The 17868-nt window shown below is 35.5% G+C and overlaps 1 protein-coding gene across 1 annotated transcript in view; it reads right to left on the bottom strand.

Annotated features, from left to right (window-relative positions):
* LOC106661261 (nephrin-like) overlaps window positions 1-16040 on the bottom strand; it is a 52535-nt gene extending 36495 nt beyond the window's left edge. Inside the window, exon 1 of the mRNA XM_014384546.2 lies at window positions 15988-16040. The gene's annotated coding sequence lies outside the window, so the exon portion shown is untranslated. The remainder of the gene's footprint in view (window positions 1-15987) is intronic.
* Between the last annotated feature and the right edge of the window lie 1828 nt (window positions 16041-17868).

Genomic DNA, 17868 nt, shown 5'->3' on the forward strand with positions numbered 1-17868 from the left:
CCACTGTTTCTTTTTTCAATACAATTATGTGCTTTAATTATTCGGAGATCGTGAGATGTGGTCTGGTGTAACGTAGCTAAAATTTTCTAGCACTGTACAAATTCATTTTTTTTAATCTAAAATTTTCTAGCATTTTATGAAATCATTAATTTTTTTCACCTCCTACATATATTAGTAAAATTTAAACAATGTTTAAATCCCAGGCCCTGAAGATGATCTCAATAAAGATCGAAACGTTGGCACGATAAAGAAAATGTTTTTCTAAAACCTACGTCACACCAGACCGCATCTCACGATCTCCGAATAATCATTGACTAACGGTCACTAAACGCCACACATATGTGCTTTAATTTGAGATTTCCTTATTTTTTCTCATGGTTGTTTTCGCATATTTTCAGTTTTAAATTGCATTTTGGACCAAATATTTTTACATATATATATTTGTATATTTATCTGTTTTTATTGCATATAAATCACAGCCCTAATGGTCACATTTTGTTTCGAGAGTCGGTTGCCAATTGGCAACGCTGGTATTTATAAACTTATTTTTAATTTCCTTGGCCTACTGTCAATTTATTTAAGTTTTCTCTTTTTCTATCTATTCAAAAATTGTTTAGGTATTTTAATGAAGCGCAGTGAATACTAAACCCGCATGACCTGTTAGTGTTGCCGAACTGTTGGTCTTAATTAATTGTTAATCGTCTAGCTGATAAATTAAGGGTGATTATTAACAGTAAAACTATTTTTTTAAGAAGAGTCAAAATTTAAATATTAATATGAAATCAGGCGTCATAAATCAGGCGTACTATACAAAAATTGTTTTAGGTGGTTTACTATTTCTTTCGTCAGAATTTTTGTTCGATCCGTATATCGTGAATCAACCTTAAGAACGACGAACATAGAGACGTAGAGTAACTCCTGGAATTAATTCGAACCGGGGCGAAGATTACCAAGAATCTCGGTCGTAAAATTTCCGCTGGAAACCTTTAGATTTTGCAGGCCCTTTTTGTCTTTAGTGCTCGGCCTTGCTGCCACGAGAGATAATCTTTATTTTACTAATTCAAACTTGCTAATTATACTAATAGCGGGGATTAACGGATAGCGACCCCATTCCGATGTCGTTCTATCTTTTAATTGGATAAATTTTATTACCGGGAGGCCTCTACCGTTTATTACTGGGATAAAAAATGACAATGTTTACTATCTTGACAACAAAAAAACTTGTCAACAGGGAAAATCGAATTTGTCTCGATCTTGTCTAATGGACCAATTTGCATAACACAACCTGACTAAATTTATTGCAGTGGCATACATGAATTTCTGATTGCACCCCGGTCCCTTGAGCAAGAAATTGAATTTGCTCAAATTTGATATTTATGCGATATTATCAAATTATATTGCAGATTAGGATGTTTCCCAAATTTGTTGTAAAAATCTGAAATAATAAAAAGATTACTTTATTTTCTTTTGGCCTTAGTTATACAATCTACTGTTATTTTTTGGAAGTAGAGACCACAGGTTTTTAGCAAAAAAGCAAAAAACCCTTTTTTGATTGATATGATGGCCTACAATAATTTAATGTTTTTTAATATTGTTACATTTTCATTTGTTTAAATCACATCATCACGTACGTTAAATTACGGCGTGTGGTCAAAAATTACAATTATAAATTGGGACCTTGCTGCACTCCGTTTCACTCACAACCATTTTAAACCCTTCTTTAAATAAAAAAAAAATTAATTACAATGTCTCTCTCTCACTCACTTATTCACTCACACACTCGCTCTCACTTACTTCCTCTTTCTCTCACTTTCACTCATTTACTCTCCCTCTCTCACACTCACTCTCTCACTTTCTCTCATTTAATCTCTCTCACTCACTCTCTCTCTCACGAACCCTCTTTTTCTCCAACCCACGCACTTTCTCACTTATTCTCTTTTTCTCTCACTCATCCATTCACTCACACACTCAATCTCACTTACTGTCCGTTTCTCCCACGCTTACTCTCTCACTTTCTCTCTCTCATTCACTCTCTCTCTGTCTCTCTCACTTACCCTCTTTTTCTCCCACTTACGCACTTTCTCACTAACTCACTCTTCTCCCAAATAATGTTTTATTTGTTTCTTTAAATTAATGACTTCTTGAATTTTATCGTTGTAAAAAAATTACAATTTTAAATTATGACGGAGCGCATCATGTGAGGCGTTGTTTACCATGTTTCAACTATCTTTATTAAGAAAATGCTAAATCTTCTTCCTATTATTTGAATGTTTCTTCTTTTTTGGAACGAAGTTTAGAAATTGATGATATCATCAAATAAATGGAAGTCTTTTTATAATTTACCCTTATTATTTTCTTTATACACCCCAAAAATATCCATTTCTAATTATTCCTTGCTGTTTGTATGCTTTTTACTCCATAAAAACCAAACCTATAAACCTATGGTCTGTTGTTATCACATGTTGTACCAAGGCACACTCTCTCTTTTTATTTATTTTTTATTTTTATTTTTTTGTAAGTATTGTCTTGATTCCATTAGGCAGTCCTAACATGGTATGTGTAATGTCGTCATGTATCAGTAACTACTTTTTGTACTTTTTGTTTTCGCTTGCTTTCTTCATCCTTAACTCTCCATGTATACTCCAAAGTATTTTTGAAGAAATTTTGATTAGAGCTTTATAGTCTCGGGGTCCAATTGGTCGGCCTAGTCTCGCTGTCAGACGCATTACGGCAATGTTTCTTGTTATAACAATTATGAAAAGTGTATTAATTTTTTTCTTATGACGCATAAATGTATTAACAAATGCATATCTATTTCGATTAATAATTGACACAAAATATATTATTATTATGGTCGGTAACGAGTTGTTCAATTGTAGTGCTGTTCGGATGTGTAATTTTTCCAAAAATATGTAACTTTTAAAAACTAAATCTTTATAATTAGGCGTTTATTTTTAAATACTTTCGTAAGAAATGAACTGGTTTGTTGACTCAAGGGTTATCCGATGATTGTTAACTCTGTAAGTAACTGTGGAACAGACAATCTCTTTAAGTATCAATTATGATTAGTTAGAGTTTTGGGATCTGCGTTTAGGATGCGGATATTTTCGACGAATGCGTTCGATTTTTATCATATTCCTACGTGTCGAATGCCAGAAAATACCAAGATCCAGAGCAGAAATCGCCTCCCTCGTCGCTAAGTCATGCATTATGTATACCGTGCGGATATGCCCTTCTGTCTTCTGTATATTCAGATCTAATTTTGTAAAATACGAATCGCAACAAATTCAAGACGGATGAGAATACAGCTGTAAGAAAAAGTTTCGAATGAATATTTGATTCGTACAATGGTGGCGTATCGGATACGAATTTTGTAAGTTATCTTTCAAAATGGCTTACACAAGACCTCTCAAGTCAGAGGAAACGTTTGGACAACAAACACAAGCCTATAATTTACACATTTAAGCCGTTATATCTTCAGGATTAATGATCTTGAAGGTCTTATTATCCTCGAGGGTTTTAGAAAACGCCTGAGGTGCAATAAAGCTCCACAACCGAAACCGACTCGACTTTGAAAGTGTACTTTGGCCCCTTTTCTAGCTGATGTATCAATTAATCAGACATATTCATCTTCTTGAATTAAAAAAAAAACTAGCGCAAGTTTGACGATTTTATGAGCTCAACATAATTCTCAATGTGTGGTGGTTAGTGACCGTTAATCGATAATTATTCAGAAATCGTGAGATGCGGTCTGGTGTGATGTAGATTTCAGAAAAACATTTTCTTTATCATGCCAACGTTTCGATCTTTATTGAGATCATCTTCAGGGCCTGGAATTTACAAACATTGTTTAAATTATACAAATATATGCAGGATTTAAATCAAAAATTTTCTAGCATTTTATGAAATCATTAATTTTTTTCCACATCCTACATGTATTTGTTAAATGTAAACAATGTTTGCAAATCCCAGGCCCTGAAGATGATCTCAATAAAGATCGAAACGTTGACACGATAAAGAAAATGTTTTTCTGAAACCTACATCACACCAGACCGCATCTCACGATTTCTGAATAATAATCCTCAATTGAATTTTATGTCTTTATGGTTTATTAGGCTGAATTGATAAGATTCTGAGTCCAAAAAAAATTTATACACAAGAAAATGTTAAATCTATACAGGTGATTGGACAAATAAGACTAGACACTTGATCAACTGACACATTAGAAAAATGGATGATATAAAACAACAAAATAAATACTCTTTATTAGAGAAACACACTCACACGCTTCTAATTAGAATCCCGATTTATATGCACAAATAAAATCTCAAATAAAATATTAAAATCCGCAACAAGAATGTCAGAGAAATTACACCCGACTAAATAATTAACTAGTTTGGTTTTTTAGAATAGACATATTTTTTCTCTTTGGTTTAGTACATATTGGTCTTGAAATGAAATACAACTGAAAAATCTGTCAAACAAAAAATCATACAATTTGAGTAATTATACAGAATAAATACCGCGCTCTTTCAGTAATTCGAATTAACCATTGCAGGGGTTCCGTTACTGAAAAAATTGGATTGTAGAGGGTGTTAAACAATAAAAAAAAAATAAAAACAATTATTTCAACATTCCCAATAACTCACTGTCACAATCACTTTCTTTCTTTTTCCCACTCACTCACTCATTCCATTTCTCTCTCTCATTCCCCCTCCTAGATAATCTCTCAAGCATTCATTCTCTCTCCCCTCACTCTTTCACTCCCTCTCACTCTCTCTCTCACTCTCTCTCTCTCTCTCTCATACACTCCTTCTCTCTATCATTCCATCACTCACCGATTTACTCACATTCTCTCTCTCACTCACTTACTATCTCTCACAATCACTTACTTCCTCTCTCCCCCTCTCTCATTCGCTACTTTTTTGAAGATAGTTGTAATGTGCTGCAAATGAAAAAAATGTCAATGTTTTTCTTCTTCAACCAATTAGAAGATCAATTGAATTATCGAGTTCTGAAGAAAAACTCCAACATTTCAAGAATGATTCAATGAATTTTTGAGTTGTTGGTATTATTTTTTTAAGCCTTTCAAAAATAAGGCATTACATTAAAAAAAAACGCACACGGTAAATTAAAAAACGTTTTTCTTAAATTTTGAATGTTTCATTATACGACAAAAAATCAAAGAAAAACAGAATTTTGATCTTTTTTAAAATTTGATCTGGTTTTTGTACTATCTACACAATTAAAGTCCACGATCACCGCAAGCGTTATGTTGTTAAAAATTCTTGATTTAAAACAATCAACTCACAGATAGCAATCGTCCGATTTTATCTCTTTCTTCTCTTTGCTTTATAAAAATAAAAAAAATCAATGTTACCACAATTCGCGCTCTCGTAAAGAGCATTTTATACCCTTTTTAATAGATTACGCCCTCGTTTCTAAAATGGAACAGTTAAAGATTATATCGATAGATTGGAAAGTATTATTGATCTAGTAGTCAACAGTTGTTCAACAAAAGCTCCGACCTCAAAACCAGGCGTATCGAGAAGTCTAGCTTACTTTATCATAACGAAAACTCGGAGTTATGAGTGTTATTATTGTTATCAAATTGAAAACAACATCAATCATAGTGATTGAATGGGTGAGACCGTTCAAAAACTCCGAACGTTAAATTCATCCATTGGCACTATATTTTTCTATAATTTAAAAGTGGCGGATAAATATTCACTTTCAGTTATATATTTGGATAAATTCCTTCATCAATGTTCAATTTTTCTTTAATCTCTCTAGGGGGTTGAGTCGAAAAACACCTCTTACGATCGGTTGGTTCACAGTTTCTATTTGGCTTGTTTGCGAGGCCGACACGGTTTTAAACTTTTCTGTAACCTTTCGGACCATTACGATCTGTAGTTTTAATGAACGCAAATCAATTCCATTTTGTAGGCGTTGATTGAGGCGGCTTTATTTATAGAGTGGGGATTCAGCTTTTGCGAAAACGTTTTGTCACCCCTGTTCAGGGATAGTTCGAACGGTTTTAACGTTCAAATCGATCGGATAAAGTTTTAATCCGCACAGTTTCTAAATCCGATTATGATCAAACTGTAATATTTATACATGTGAGCCCCTAAATACTCTCAAATAATTAACTAGTTCAATATTATTATAAAAATCCTACTGGATACCGACCCATAAATAATTTAGTCCGGCATGTAAATATTATTTGCTTTTGATTTATGTTAAACATTGTAAATTTCATTTTCATGACTGTGTCGTACATGGAATATGTTTCGAGGATTTTACTTTTTTGTAAGAAGAAGTAGAAAATCAATTATTATTTGGAGATCGTGAGATGCGGTCTGGTGTGACAGTTTTAGAAAAATATTTTCTTTATCATGCTACGTTTCGATCTTTATTGAGATCATCTTCAGTGGTTCAGTTTATAAACATTGTTTAAATTTTACAAATAAATGTAGGATGTGAAAAAAAATGAATTTATACAATGCTTGAAATTTTAGATTCAATCAAAGTATTTCTTTTCTGTGTACACTGGATTAAAAAGGAGAAAATGTATTTGTTTACAAAATGAGTAATGTGTGGTGTTTAGTGCCCTCTCAACACAGTAATGACATATTTACACAGAAAACAAACACTTTCAGTGCTGAAGATGATTTCAATAAAGCTCGAAACGTTGGTACGATAAAGAAAATGTTTTTCTATTGATTTTTGATAAAACCTACGTCACACCAGATCGCATCTCACGATCTCCAAATAATCATTAACTAGTGGTCACTAAACACCACACATTTCTACTAGCAAATGAATTTTGTTCCGGGGCGTTGAGGCAGAATAAAAAATGTACAAAATGTAGTACAATTCATGTCAAATCAGATACATAAATGCAATAGCATAAAAATAAATGAAATGTAGAAAATTTAATAAGAGAGGAAAAATTAGCAAATATTAAACGTACCGAAACATCAGAAAAAATAATCTTCCTTGGTTTTCAGTTGGACGGACAAAAAGGAAAAATATGGGAACTAAAGGTGAAAAAGGTTTTGGCACGTAATGACGACTATATGCCTGCGGGCTGAGAAGAATAAATGAAACAAAGGAAAAACACAGAGAAGAAAAGTGAACTGATTTAAGAAAGAAGAAAATAATGGTTTATGGTGTCAAAGACTTTAGAAAAATGAAGGAGAACAGGAAGCTTCTTTATCTTAAACCGTCTCAACTATAAATAATATCTTTCAATTAATTAGGGGTTTTAGCTGATTTAAAAAATCAGTGTCACGAGCGGGATACGAACCCACGACCTTCGGCTAGATACGCCTCGGCGACAATTGAGAATCAAATAGATTAGACGACATTTGAAAAATGGAAAAAATGACAAAAAAGAGGGAAAATTCAAAAGGTGGGGTTGAGATGGGAAGTTGGTGTCCGAGTGGATCGAAGTCATGATAGCTCCAGTGGTAGAGCAGCGGCGAAGGTCGTGGGTTCGAATCCCGCTCGTGACACTGACTTTTTATCCCAGCTAAAAACCTTAATTAATTGAAAGTTATTAATTGGTCTAGTGGACCACGAAAACTAGTCAATATAAATATTAAAAATATCATTAAATATATAATATAAATTTGAAAACAGCCGAATTAGTTGAGAAAGCAGGATGAAAGATTGAAAAGGTACAAGTAGGTTTGAAGATTCTAAATACCTGAAGATTTGAGAGTTAAATAATTTTCAAGAGATTAGTGATAAAGGAAATGGAACGGAAATCATTGGGAGAGGAGGGATTGGAGATTTTATTTAGGGGTTTGACCAAACAAATTTCTTAAAATTTGCTCGATCGAAGGCAACATATATCTCACAGAAATTTGTGGATTGTTAAAATACTTCAACCTAGAATATAGTATCTATAGTTTTACATTAGAAAAAAATCGATATTTACACAAAATGAAATTTTCTCCGGAGATATGATGCTGATTATAATGGCTCGTGGTTAAAGTAATATAAAGAAAACAATTAGTCTTTTCTTCCTATCTAGACGATAAATAGAAAGGATATTTTGCTACGGTGCTGGCAAACTATGAGTTTTCTACGAAGTGAAATCCGTTGTATACTTTTTACCTATTTGTCATATTAGACGTATCAACACATGAAACTTTCTGCTATCGTCATCCAGCAAATCGACCTGGCAAGAAAGTGGGTATTCACTTTTGAACAAGATTTCGCCTTGGCTCTCCATGTTCATTTTCGCGGAAACGCGATAGTTTCCCCCTGATGAATCCGAATTTAGCATACTTTTAGAATTGATACGACGGCTTCATATCTAACACGGCCGACTGGGTGTAAACTTCAAAATGTAGCGTTCAGGAGGGATTACTAAATTTGTGAACATTCAACAATAACGGGTTAAACCAAGTCAATTTAATTGTAATTACGCAACCTATCGCAACCGCTTACCTCAACTCCGTTAATAGAGTTTCATATTACCGCGTTTTGCAGATTCAAAATTTTTTTCTGATTGTCTGAATGTATTTATTTGCGTGAGTGGTTAAATGTGTACGGTAACGTTGACGTAAACGTATATGGTCGCATATAGGGTGCCCTTGCACACGTTAGTTGAAATATTACCCTTAATTCTAGCGAATGTATTTATTAGAGTGAAAGTTGCAGTATGTTTGTGATGGAATGTCGAGTACACACAGACACACCAAAATAGTCTAGGTTATTAGTTTTACATCATCAGACTGTTATTTATTTGCGTAAGTAGTTAAATGTGTATGGACACGTTGATTCGATCCTGAATCAGGTAAAGATATAAGGTCGCATTTAGGAAGTCCTATACGTTAGTTGAAATATTCTAAATTCGAGCGAATGTATTCATTAGCGTGAACGTTGGAGTATGTTAGAGTGTTTTTTTGTCATTTAGTTTTATATATATTTGTAGTGTGATAGACGGGTAGGCACTGCCGTAAAATCAAAAACCCTGATGAATACCCGATTGTGAGAATGTATTTATTTGCGTGTGTCTACGGTCAATGTAGACTATCCAAGACCTACAGACCTGTCGGATCAGTCAGTTAACTTAGGACAGTGAATGACTATTGTGAGTGACTTTTACTCTGTTCGAATGTATTTATTTGCGTAAATGAAGGGAGGGCGTTATTTTAACTTCAAATTAAGGGGCGTCGGTGGTCGCAACGTTTAAGCGTAGACGCGGCGCTCATCACTGTAAGTTAAAGGACTCGTGGTTGGAATCCAGGGCCCTGCATTCGAACCCGACATACTTACAAATGAGCTTTTTTTAAAAAACCGACACCCTATGAGATTGATATGACCTCTGCTGTTGCGAACCTTCGTCAAAAATAATAATAACGTGGGTTTATGTTGTAGGGGTGGTGTCTTAGCAGTATATCGAGAACTTTCGAATCCCGCCAAACTTAGTTAATAGTGAATGTGTATTTTGACTTAGGACATTTTAATCACGTGAGGAAATGTTGAACATCAAAGGTAAAAGTAATTTTAAAAAAATGCGAGATAGACAAAACGTGGGAAGCAGCCAATGGGCATAGTAGCCATAGCCGGCAGGAAAATTGATATGACGCTTTAGGTGCAGTTATGAAATTACATAAAGAAAGTTATGCCGGTCTATTTATCATTAGCGTAGTTTTCTATAATTAAAAGTTCTGTGAGATAAAAGTTAAATAAAAAAATCAATTCTGGGTAATCCGTTGTTGGCCTACGTAATAAAAATGATGTTATTCGCCTTGTTCACCTCGGCCAAGAATAAACGAGTAGAAAATAACTGGTCGGTCTGAGGAAAACTGATTTTAAGGCGAGAACATTGAAGCTAGAGCCTTTCAACAAAGGGCTCTCGGAAATTGAAAGGGGAAGTAAAAAATCTCGTTCGTCACTGCCAGACAGCCATTTTATTGCCGACGCTCAGCTTTTACCTTCAGCGCCCCAGATGCAAGGTTTAAATGCTCCAGGCGAAAAATCTGTTTGAAACGCACAACTAAAAGTCGTGAAAACGTCTATCGAATACGTCCGAAAGGGAGGCTATTGTCTTAACCTTCATCTCATTAAACTCATCGACGTAATAACATGCTGCAAACGTGCCAGAACAAAAGAAACACTTGCCTAGCTTAAAGGGAATAATAAAAAGAATGAGAAAGTAAATGATTATCAACGAAATAAAGATCATAAGAAATAAATCAAAAGTCACCCTACGAAGAATGGAGCAAACATTGTTTATATTTTTCTATTGGTTTTTAAATTTTACACATTTACAATGTGACAGTACTGAACAATCAAATAAAGATCTGTCCCGGGGGTGGAGTAGAGGAGGGGTTGGTATGTAGAGGCCCATATTGGCCTCGGTTGGAAATGGAGTTAGGGAGCATTGGCTTTGGGAGCGGTCTCACTAAACACATGAAAGTGAAGGAGACCAATATGCGCGAACATCGTGCGTAGTAGATTGGTGTTGTGTCCAAACTTTGGACAAACTTTGGATGGCCATTGTTTGTTGTTTCCAATCAGGTTTCTGTCAATAACATGTAAATAGCAAACCTAGCCAAACACAGAGTTGCAGCAACGATTTCCTCGACTTCCATTCCCAACAGGGAAGTGCATCGGGGCCAACATCATGGCCATCATAACGTGGCGCTCACCTTAGTGACCAATGCATGGACCATAGAAAGGAGGGGCTATCAATGTTTAGGGTTGTTTTAGGAGGTTACGAACCCACAGTCATCTTAAGCGGCGTGGATGTTAGTGGTTGAATGTGGGTCGCTGAAGCTAGTGGATTGGTGTGGAGAGGAGCTGGAGTGGAAGATGTAGAAACGTATTCGGAACATGTCCGTCACTAATGGTATGTCTAGGACTTCGTGAACGGTTTGGTTAGTGACGTAGAAGGGAGCGTTGATCATGCGAGGGAAGATTTTCGATTGAAAGGATTATGTTGTCTGGCTTGGTCGATTCCTACAGCTCGACTCTGTAAGTCCAATTGCGGATTTAGATCCCAGCAAGAGTAGTTCCTGTATTTTTTGTTTTGGGTGTGTTTGTCTGCTGTCCATGTAGAACCCAAGGTAGCGGATTTGGTTGGAGTACATTACTGTATATGTGCACTGGTGAGCAAGTCTTCTAAGTGTGAACGTTGCGTGCCGCCTCTTGTTTCAATTTTCCTTGATGCGCCACCGAGTGCACTAGGAGGTTGTGGGTGATCTTGAGTTGCTTTTACTGTTAGGATAAGGATGGAAAAATGGATTTCCCCACCCCTTCAAAATCTAACGTATGAAAACATAAAACATCAGTATCTCACTGGCACTCTCAACACGACACACAGTAATTACACATCTACACAAAAAACAAACACTTTGAGTTTATCTAAACAAAAACTTTGATTCAGTCTAAAATTTCTATCATTTTATAAATTCATTTTTTCACATCTTATATGTATTTGTACAAATTAAACAATGTTTATAAATCCCAGCCCTGAAGATGATCTCAATAAAGACCGAAACGTTGGCACGATAGAAAAAATATTTTTCTAACATCTTTCAATTAATTAATCTTTATGTAAGGTATTGGTTGAGATAAAAAAATCAGTGTCACGAGCGGGATTCGAACCCACGACCTTCGGCTAAATACGCCGCTGCTCTATCCACTTGAGCTATCGTGACTGCGATCCACTCGAACACTAACTTCCCATCTTTTTTTAATTTTCCCTCCTTTTTGTAATTTTTCAAATGTCGTGTAATCTATCCACTCGGAAAAATGAAAAAAGGAGGGAAAATTCGAAAGGTTGGGTTGAGATGCGTCACACCAGACCGCATCTTACGATCTCCTAATAATCATAAAGTAAAAGTTCTATTGTTATTTCTAAATCGATATATTTAATTTTCTGTACATACGTTTTTTTTCCTTAAAAGATCAATAAAAGTGAAATCTCTTTCTGGCATCCGAGGTATTATAACGTGTAGAAAATATATCAAATCGTAGCGTTCAGTCGATTAAGCCTACTCGCCCGTTGAGCAGGAATTACAAGGACTCGCTTCTTTTCCAATTCTCGGCCGAACTGGGTCAGCAATAGGAGACTGTGAGATATCTGAATATCTCCGTTTGGGCTCGAGAAGAGATTCGGCCCCGTCGTTTTATCAAGGGCAACATATTTGAATACATAGCGCCAAGGCATAAAACATCCGATCTAATGTTGCATACCTTATCAGAGTCTTTTATGTGGACGATTTCCACAAACATCAAGGATCCGCTCCCCTTTTTCCCCCGTATAAACATAAAACGTTCGCCTTGGCAAACTCGGATTTGCCACTCATTACGAATCAGTGCACACGGATGAATAGAACATGAATTATGTTCAATTATTTAATTTTTTTTACTACCGCATTAAAATGAAACTAAAACAAATTTAAAGTGCTTCTTATAATTACATTTGGAATAACGCATACTTGAACAAAATGTCGCACAAAAGTTGATGATAAATTAGTATATAGAAGATAGAAAAGTTAGCTTATTTATAAGAAAGGAATTTCACTCAGATTTTAGTAGATACTGTCAATAAATGGAAAAATAAAAACATAATTACATCCCATATAAAGTAATAACCAACACATTTACACCACACCAACACAAATAAACAAAAAATTTGGTTTAATTCACTTTTACAAATGGGTAAAAATAATCTATTCTTGAGATAATGTAATTAGATGAGAGAATACATCGTATTTTTGTTCATTTGAAGATTTTGTATGTTGAATATGTGAGATCTTGTGGTTAGCTTTTCAACCTGTTTATTTTTAGTTGGGTCGTCTTGCATGACCCATCAGCATACCCTCAATGTATAAAATTCTCAAAAGAGTCCGTTTAAAGCGCTTAATATGCATCCTAGATACTCATAAAATCATTCTTTCCCACCAATTCGGCTTCCATCATCATAATTTCACGATCCAACAAGGTTTCAGTGTCGACACTATCCTCCTATGCTCTAGAGAATAAAAAGTATTTCTTGGGTGAGTTCCAAGATGTAGCACAAGCTTTTGACAAGGTCTGGCACTCGGGTGTGCTTTATAAACTTAAACAAATGTTGGCCTGAAATTCAATCTAACCGTCCGCTGCTTCAGAATGGCGACAACTAGTTTTCGGAAGTCGGTTCAACCCCGGACCCATAAGGGAGAATTCTTGGTCCCATCCTTTGCATCATTTATACTGCTCACCTATTCATAAATCCGAATACCATCACCACCTTCACAGACGATACCGCAATTTTGTTCTCTAACTGAAATCCTATCCAAGCTTCCTCCATCACCTTGTGCTTATCGAAGACTGGTGCAAAAACGAGTAGGAGATTGAAAGAACAAAAATGTGCATCAAAACCAAGAGATACCGATTTCCTTTCAAGTCAAATACTTAGGGGTATACATAAACAGCAGATTGACATGGAATCCTCAAACAAGATTTAAGAGTTAACTTAACAACTTGAACAACTACGAAGGCTTATTAGACCACTAGAACTAATCTTACGCAAGAGTTAAATGCGACCATTTTGGTCATTAGGAGTGTGGGGTTCCACCAAGCCATACAACATCCAGTTCATCCAATACGTTCAATCAAAAGCTCTCAGACAATTTGACCAAGCTCTTTACTACGTCCCATACCTCAATATTCCTTTTGTCGACCATCTGATCCGATCCCACTTTCCCGAACCCACGGCCAAGGTATACGAGTCAGATATTTGGAACTATAACCAAACTGAAGACTGACGTGGAATCCTCTTTACAGAATAGAAGAACAATTTCCAAAATATAATACATAGCCAGCGGGGCTGCCATCCGTCCAGTCATAGGCGACTGAGTCGGAGGCTACCGTCCGGTGGCTGTTGCATACCTCCGTCGAATTAGCATCAACTGTCTCTCCTTGAACCGCTAACTGCTGAGAAAGAGACTGCCTACGAGCCAACAGGCGGTACGCCATTATTTGAACTCGTCACTGCTGAAGCTGAGAAGGGCTGAAATTGTGTTTCGCACCGTGCGGAGGGCCTTCTTCTCCAGAAAACCCTCGTGAAGGATGTCTTAGAGGAAACATATAAAATTTGCTAAAATATCGATATTAATTTTTTAAGTTTGATTTTTTCAACTCAACGTTCCGTTTTCTCCATATCTATCATATGTACTGAAATAAGATTTTAACCACACATTTTCCTATTATTACTAAAGAAATAGACTTTTTTGCGAGAAAGAAGGAGCATTAATTGTCTACAGACAGAAGAAACATTGTGCAGCAGTAAACTAACTTAGGATAACAAAAACATCCCTCCATCGCAGAATGGATCCACACAAAACAAAAGCAGAAGTGGATAAACTCTAGCGGTGCTAGACATAGTAAACTTATGATGAAACAACCCTCACCAAGATTAGCAAACTCACTGATGCAGTTGGAGAAGGCGAGACTCAGAGGAGTGACAGGACTATTAACCGGTCACTGCCATCTGAGAAAACATCTACATAACGATGCTCCCATTTGCAGATTATGTAATGAGGACGAAGCCACCCATATCATCATCGAATGTGATGCAACGGCTCAATAGAGACCATAACCTAGCATACAGAAAATGCCTAGGGAATGAAATTGTAGCATCAATAGTCAATGACCTAATACTTCTGAGAAGAAGAATTGAGTCGATTGTACTGAACTAGAGAACTAGGAAGGTGTAATAAGCCAGAAGGCTGCAGTGTCTGGGGAGCACAAACCCCGATTACTAGTATCCTCATCACCATCATCATCAACACTGTGCCGATATTGCCAGAAAGATGATGAGACTGCGGAACGGTTTTTATGTGTTTTGGAGTGTTTAGGATGGTGCAAATTTTTGCTACTATGAGAGTAAAAACCGCAAGCAAGATCCGACAATAAGGAGCTGGTGGACAGGCTATGGAGATTGATTGACAACCTGAAGCTAGCTAGTGATTTATAAAATTCCGAGGAGCATAACAGAACGACTCAGGTCGAGGTGCAGAAGGCTTTGTGGCCACCTCTTTTATTCCTGCCAAAGCACAATATTTAGTAATAATAATAAATGGCTTAATTTTAAATTTAAAAAAAAAGAAGTGAAATTCGAAGTTGAGACTAGATTTTCCTAAAAAATTCGATTTTAGAAGCCGGTTGGAACCACTTCTCACTTGATTAATTGCGGAAATTCTCCTTCAATTTTCGCTCTAAAATGATGAAGTCTAGCGTTAAGAAAAGCCAAAACAAATAATTGATGACGCAAGACTATTAGCCTGGTTGTCGGAATAGATTCTAAGATGTTCTAAGTTTATACCGTCGAGAATTCGAAAACCATTGTGATGCATCCATTGTCCGTACAACAACGGATTTCCTTTACATCTGAGGAACAGGTAGCTGTCAATACAACTGTTCGACGTTCCGGGGTGGTTCGTTTCCGTTTATTTCCCCCCTTTTGACAAACATCCAACGTGCTTACGTATTATGTCATCCCCTGCCAGTATCGCTAATTAAACAATAATGGCGTTGGCAGTTAACAGTTTACAGACTGAACAAAAATAAAAGTGTTTTTTGTTTTTTTGTTCCAGCGTATAAATTGGCTTTTGGACGTATTTTATGAATTTTAAATTCGTAACGTCATACAATATAAGCTGTATGTAGCAAACTTAAGAACCGACCGAATGAACTGATTTTTTTACTGGCATTACTGACATTCCGATATTATTTATAAAGTGTCTTGTGGAAATTGGGTTGAAATGTGCCCAAAAAATGGCAAGCACATATTTTCTCGACGACTGGGCTATTTGAGAACAGACAACCGATGGTTTTCTTTGTGTTTAAACGACAAAAGAGTCTTTTCCCGAAGGCCCAATAAATTTATATCCAAAGTTCCAAATATTTTCAATATTATTTCAAATTCTACATTTATTAAATTGGGTAAAAAGGGTTATTGTATATAAAACTAATTACCTTTTATGTCTGATTATGATGCATTTAAATTATGAAGAATGACACTTTTGTCGTTTTTTTTGCACGCAAGAACTGCAAAATAAGCGTATTCATATGCCGCCGGTATATATAATCTTCTATCTGCGCATATAATTTACAAGTAGTGTACTTACTAAGACTACTATTGTGGAAAATGTGTTGTACAAGTCGGTTTATCGCCGGCATACTTTATTTTGGTCATATTTTAAAGATAAGGTATTTCTTATGGGTAGTGAAATGTCTAGCTGTTATTTTTAAGTGTTACAACCTCTTTTACTATTTGGAAATAAATTTGTGGCAAAATACAACTTATCGTGCTTTCTAAGGTTGGTGTTATTTTACTACTTTTCAATACAGAGATTGTTTTAAATTTTTGTTTTCCCTCTTTGTGTAGCCATATCTGTAAGCTGAAAATTGGTAAACTTTAACTTTTCCCTTGTCGATATGCATCTGTCTTCTTTTTACTTAAGGTTATAATAACAATAAATAAATAAAAAATCCCAAGAGGTATTCAAAACTGGTGCCCATTGGTGTATCGTAAGTATTTTTCCTTTACATTGCCTTTTTAATTTCAAATTAGCCTTTATTTTAATTTCCAACAAATCGTTTTTAATTTCGAATTAACCATTTGTTAACTTCTAATTAACCCTTTAAAAAAAAACCTAGGAAATAGTATGAAATGTAAGCACGTAAAGTACAATTCCTGCATTAAAAAAATGGAATTAAAATAATTGGGCTCTTAGGAGAACATACTAAAATTAATTCCAATTAAAATTAAAAATTGCATAACATTAAATATAACAAGAAATGATTTTTGTTTTAATCTAATCTTCGTAAATATAAATTAATTGGACTTTTAAAAACCATAGTATTACATTTTTCAAATTAAAAGAGAAATCACCTACCCCGGGTGTTAGCAGTCCAGGGTTAGACCTCATTCTTAACCATCCAGCCACGGAGATTGGGCTCCGAATGCTATCAACAGCAGGACAATTTAGCACTACCAGTTCCTAGATCCAAAACTATTCACACTCTTAAATACATTCTTCCTATTTACATTACATTATTCATTCAGAATGTTGGAATATTCCTCCATCAAACTTTACACCCAATTGAGTGTACTTAATATTGTGCCAACGACCCTTTCAAACTATACATTCTCGCCAATAAATTCATTCACCCTCAACACTCACTAGGGTCACAAAACTATTATTACTATATAAAATATAACAACCCAGTTTTCTACAAATATCGGAAGATGGAACACAGGTACTCGCTACCTTGCTCAAGCACAATTCTAACATCGGGTTGAATACCTACACGCTCTACATATGGAGCCAACGAATTGCAACCTTCAGTTAGGTAAGACACGTCGAGCAACTCTGCAACCCTGATACATACGCAGACTTTGGCGTAAAATTAACTTCTATGTAATAACCTCGTATCGCCTAATCTTAGTCGGGTGAGGATGACCCTCGTTTTAGAGTCAGATCCTACGAGAGCCTCCGATTTACGCTCTTGATGCACGAGAGCTTCTCTCCCGATCCGATTTTAATTTTAAATACAATTAATTGTCAAATCGTTTCGTAGAAGCCCAATTATTTTATACAAGTGAGTACTGTATGAGTACAAATACTGTGATTGAGTCTAAAATTTCTAGCATTGTATAAATTCACTTTTTCCCTCTTCAAATCCTACATATATTTGTATAATTTAAACAATGTTTATAAATCCCAGGCTCTGAAGATGATCTCAATAAAGACCGAAACGTTGGCACGATAAAGAAAAATATTTTTCTAAAGCCTACGTCACAACAGACCGCATCTCACTATTTCTGAATAATCATCGACTAACAGTCACTAA

The sequence above is a fragment of the Cimex lectularius genome, unplaced genomic scaffold (genome assembly GCF_000648675.2).
Source record: "Cimex lectularius strain Harlan isolate CLEC.00 unplaced genomic scaffold, Clec_2.1 scaffold75, whole genome shotgun sequence".
NCBI lineage: Eukaryota > Metazoa > Arthropoda > Insecta > Hemiptera > Cimicidae > Cimex > Cimex lectularius.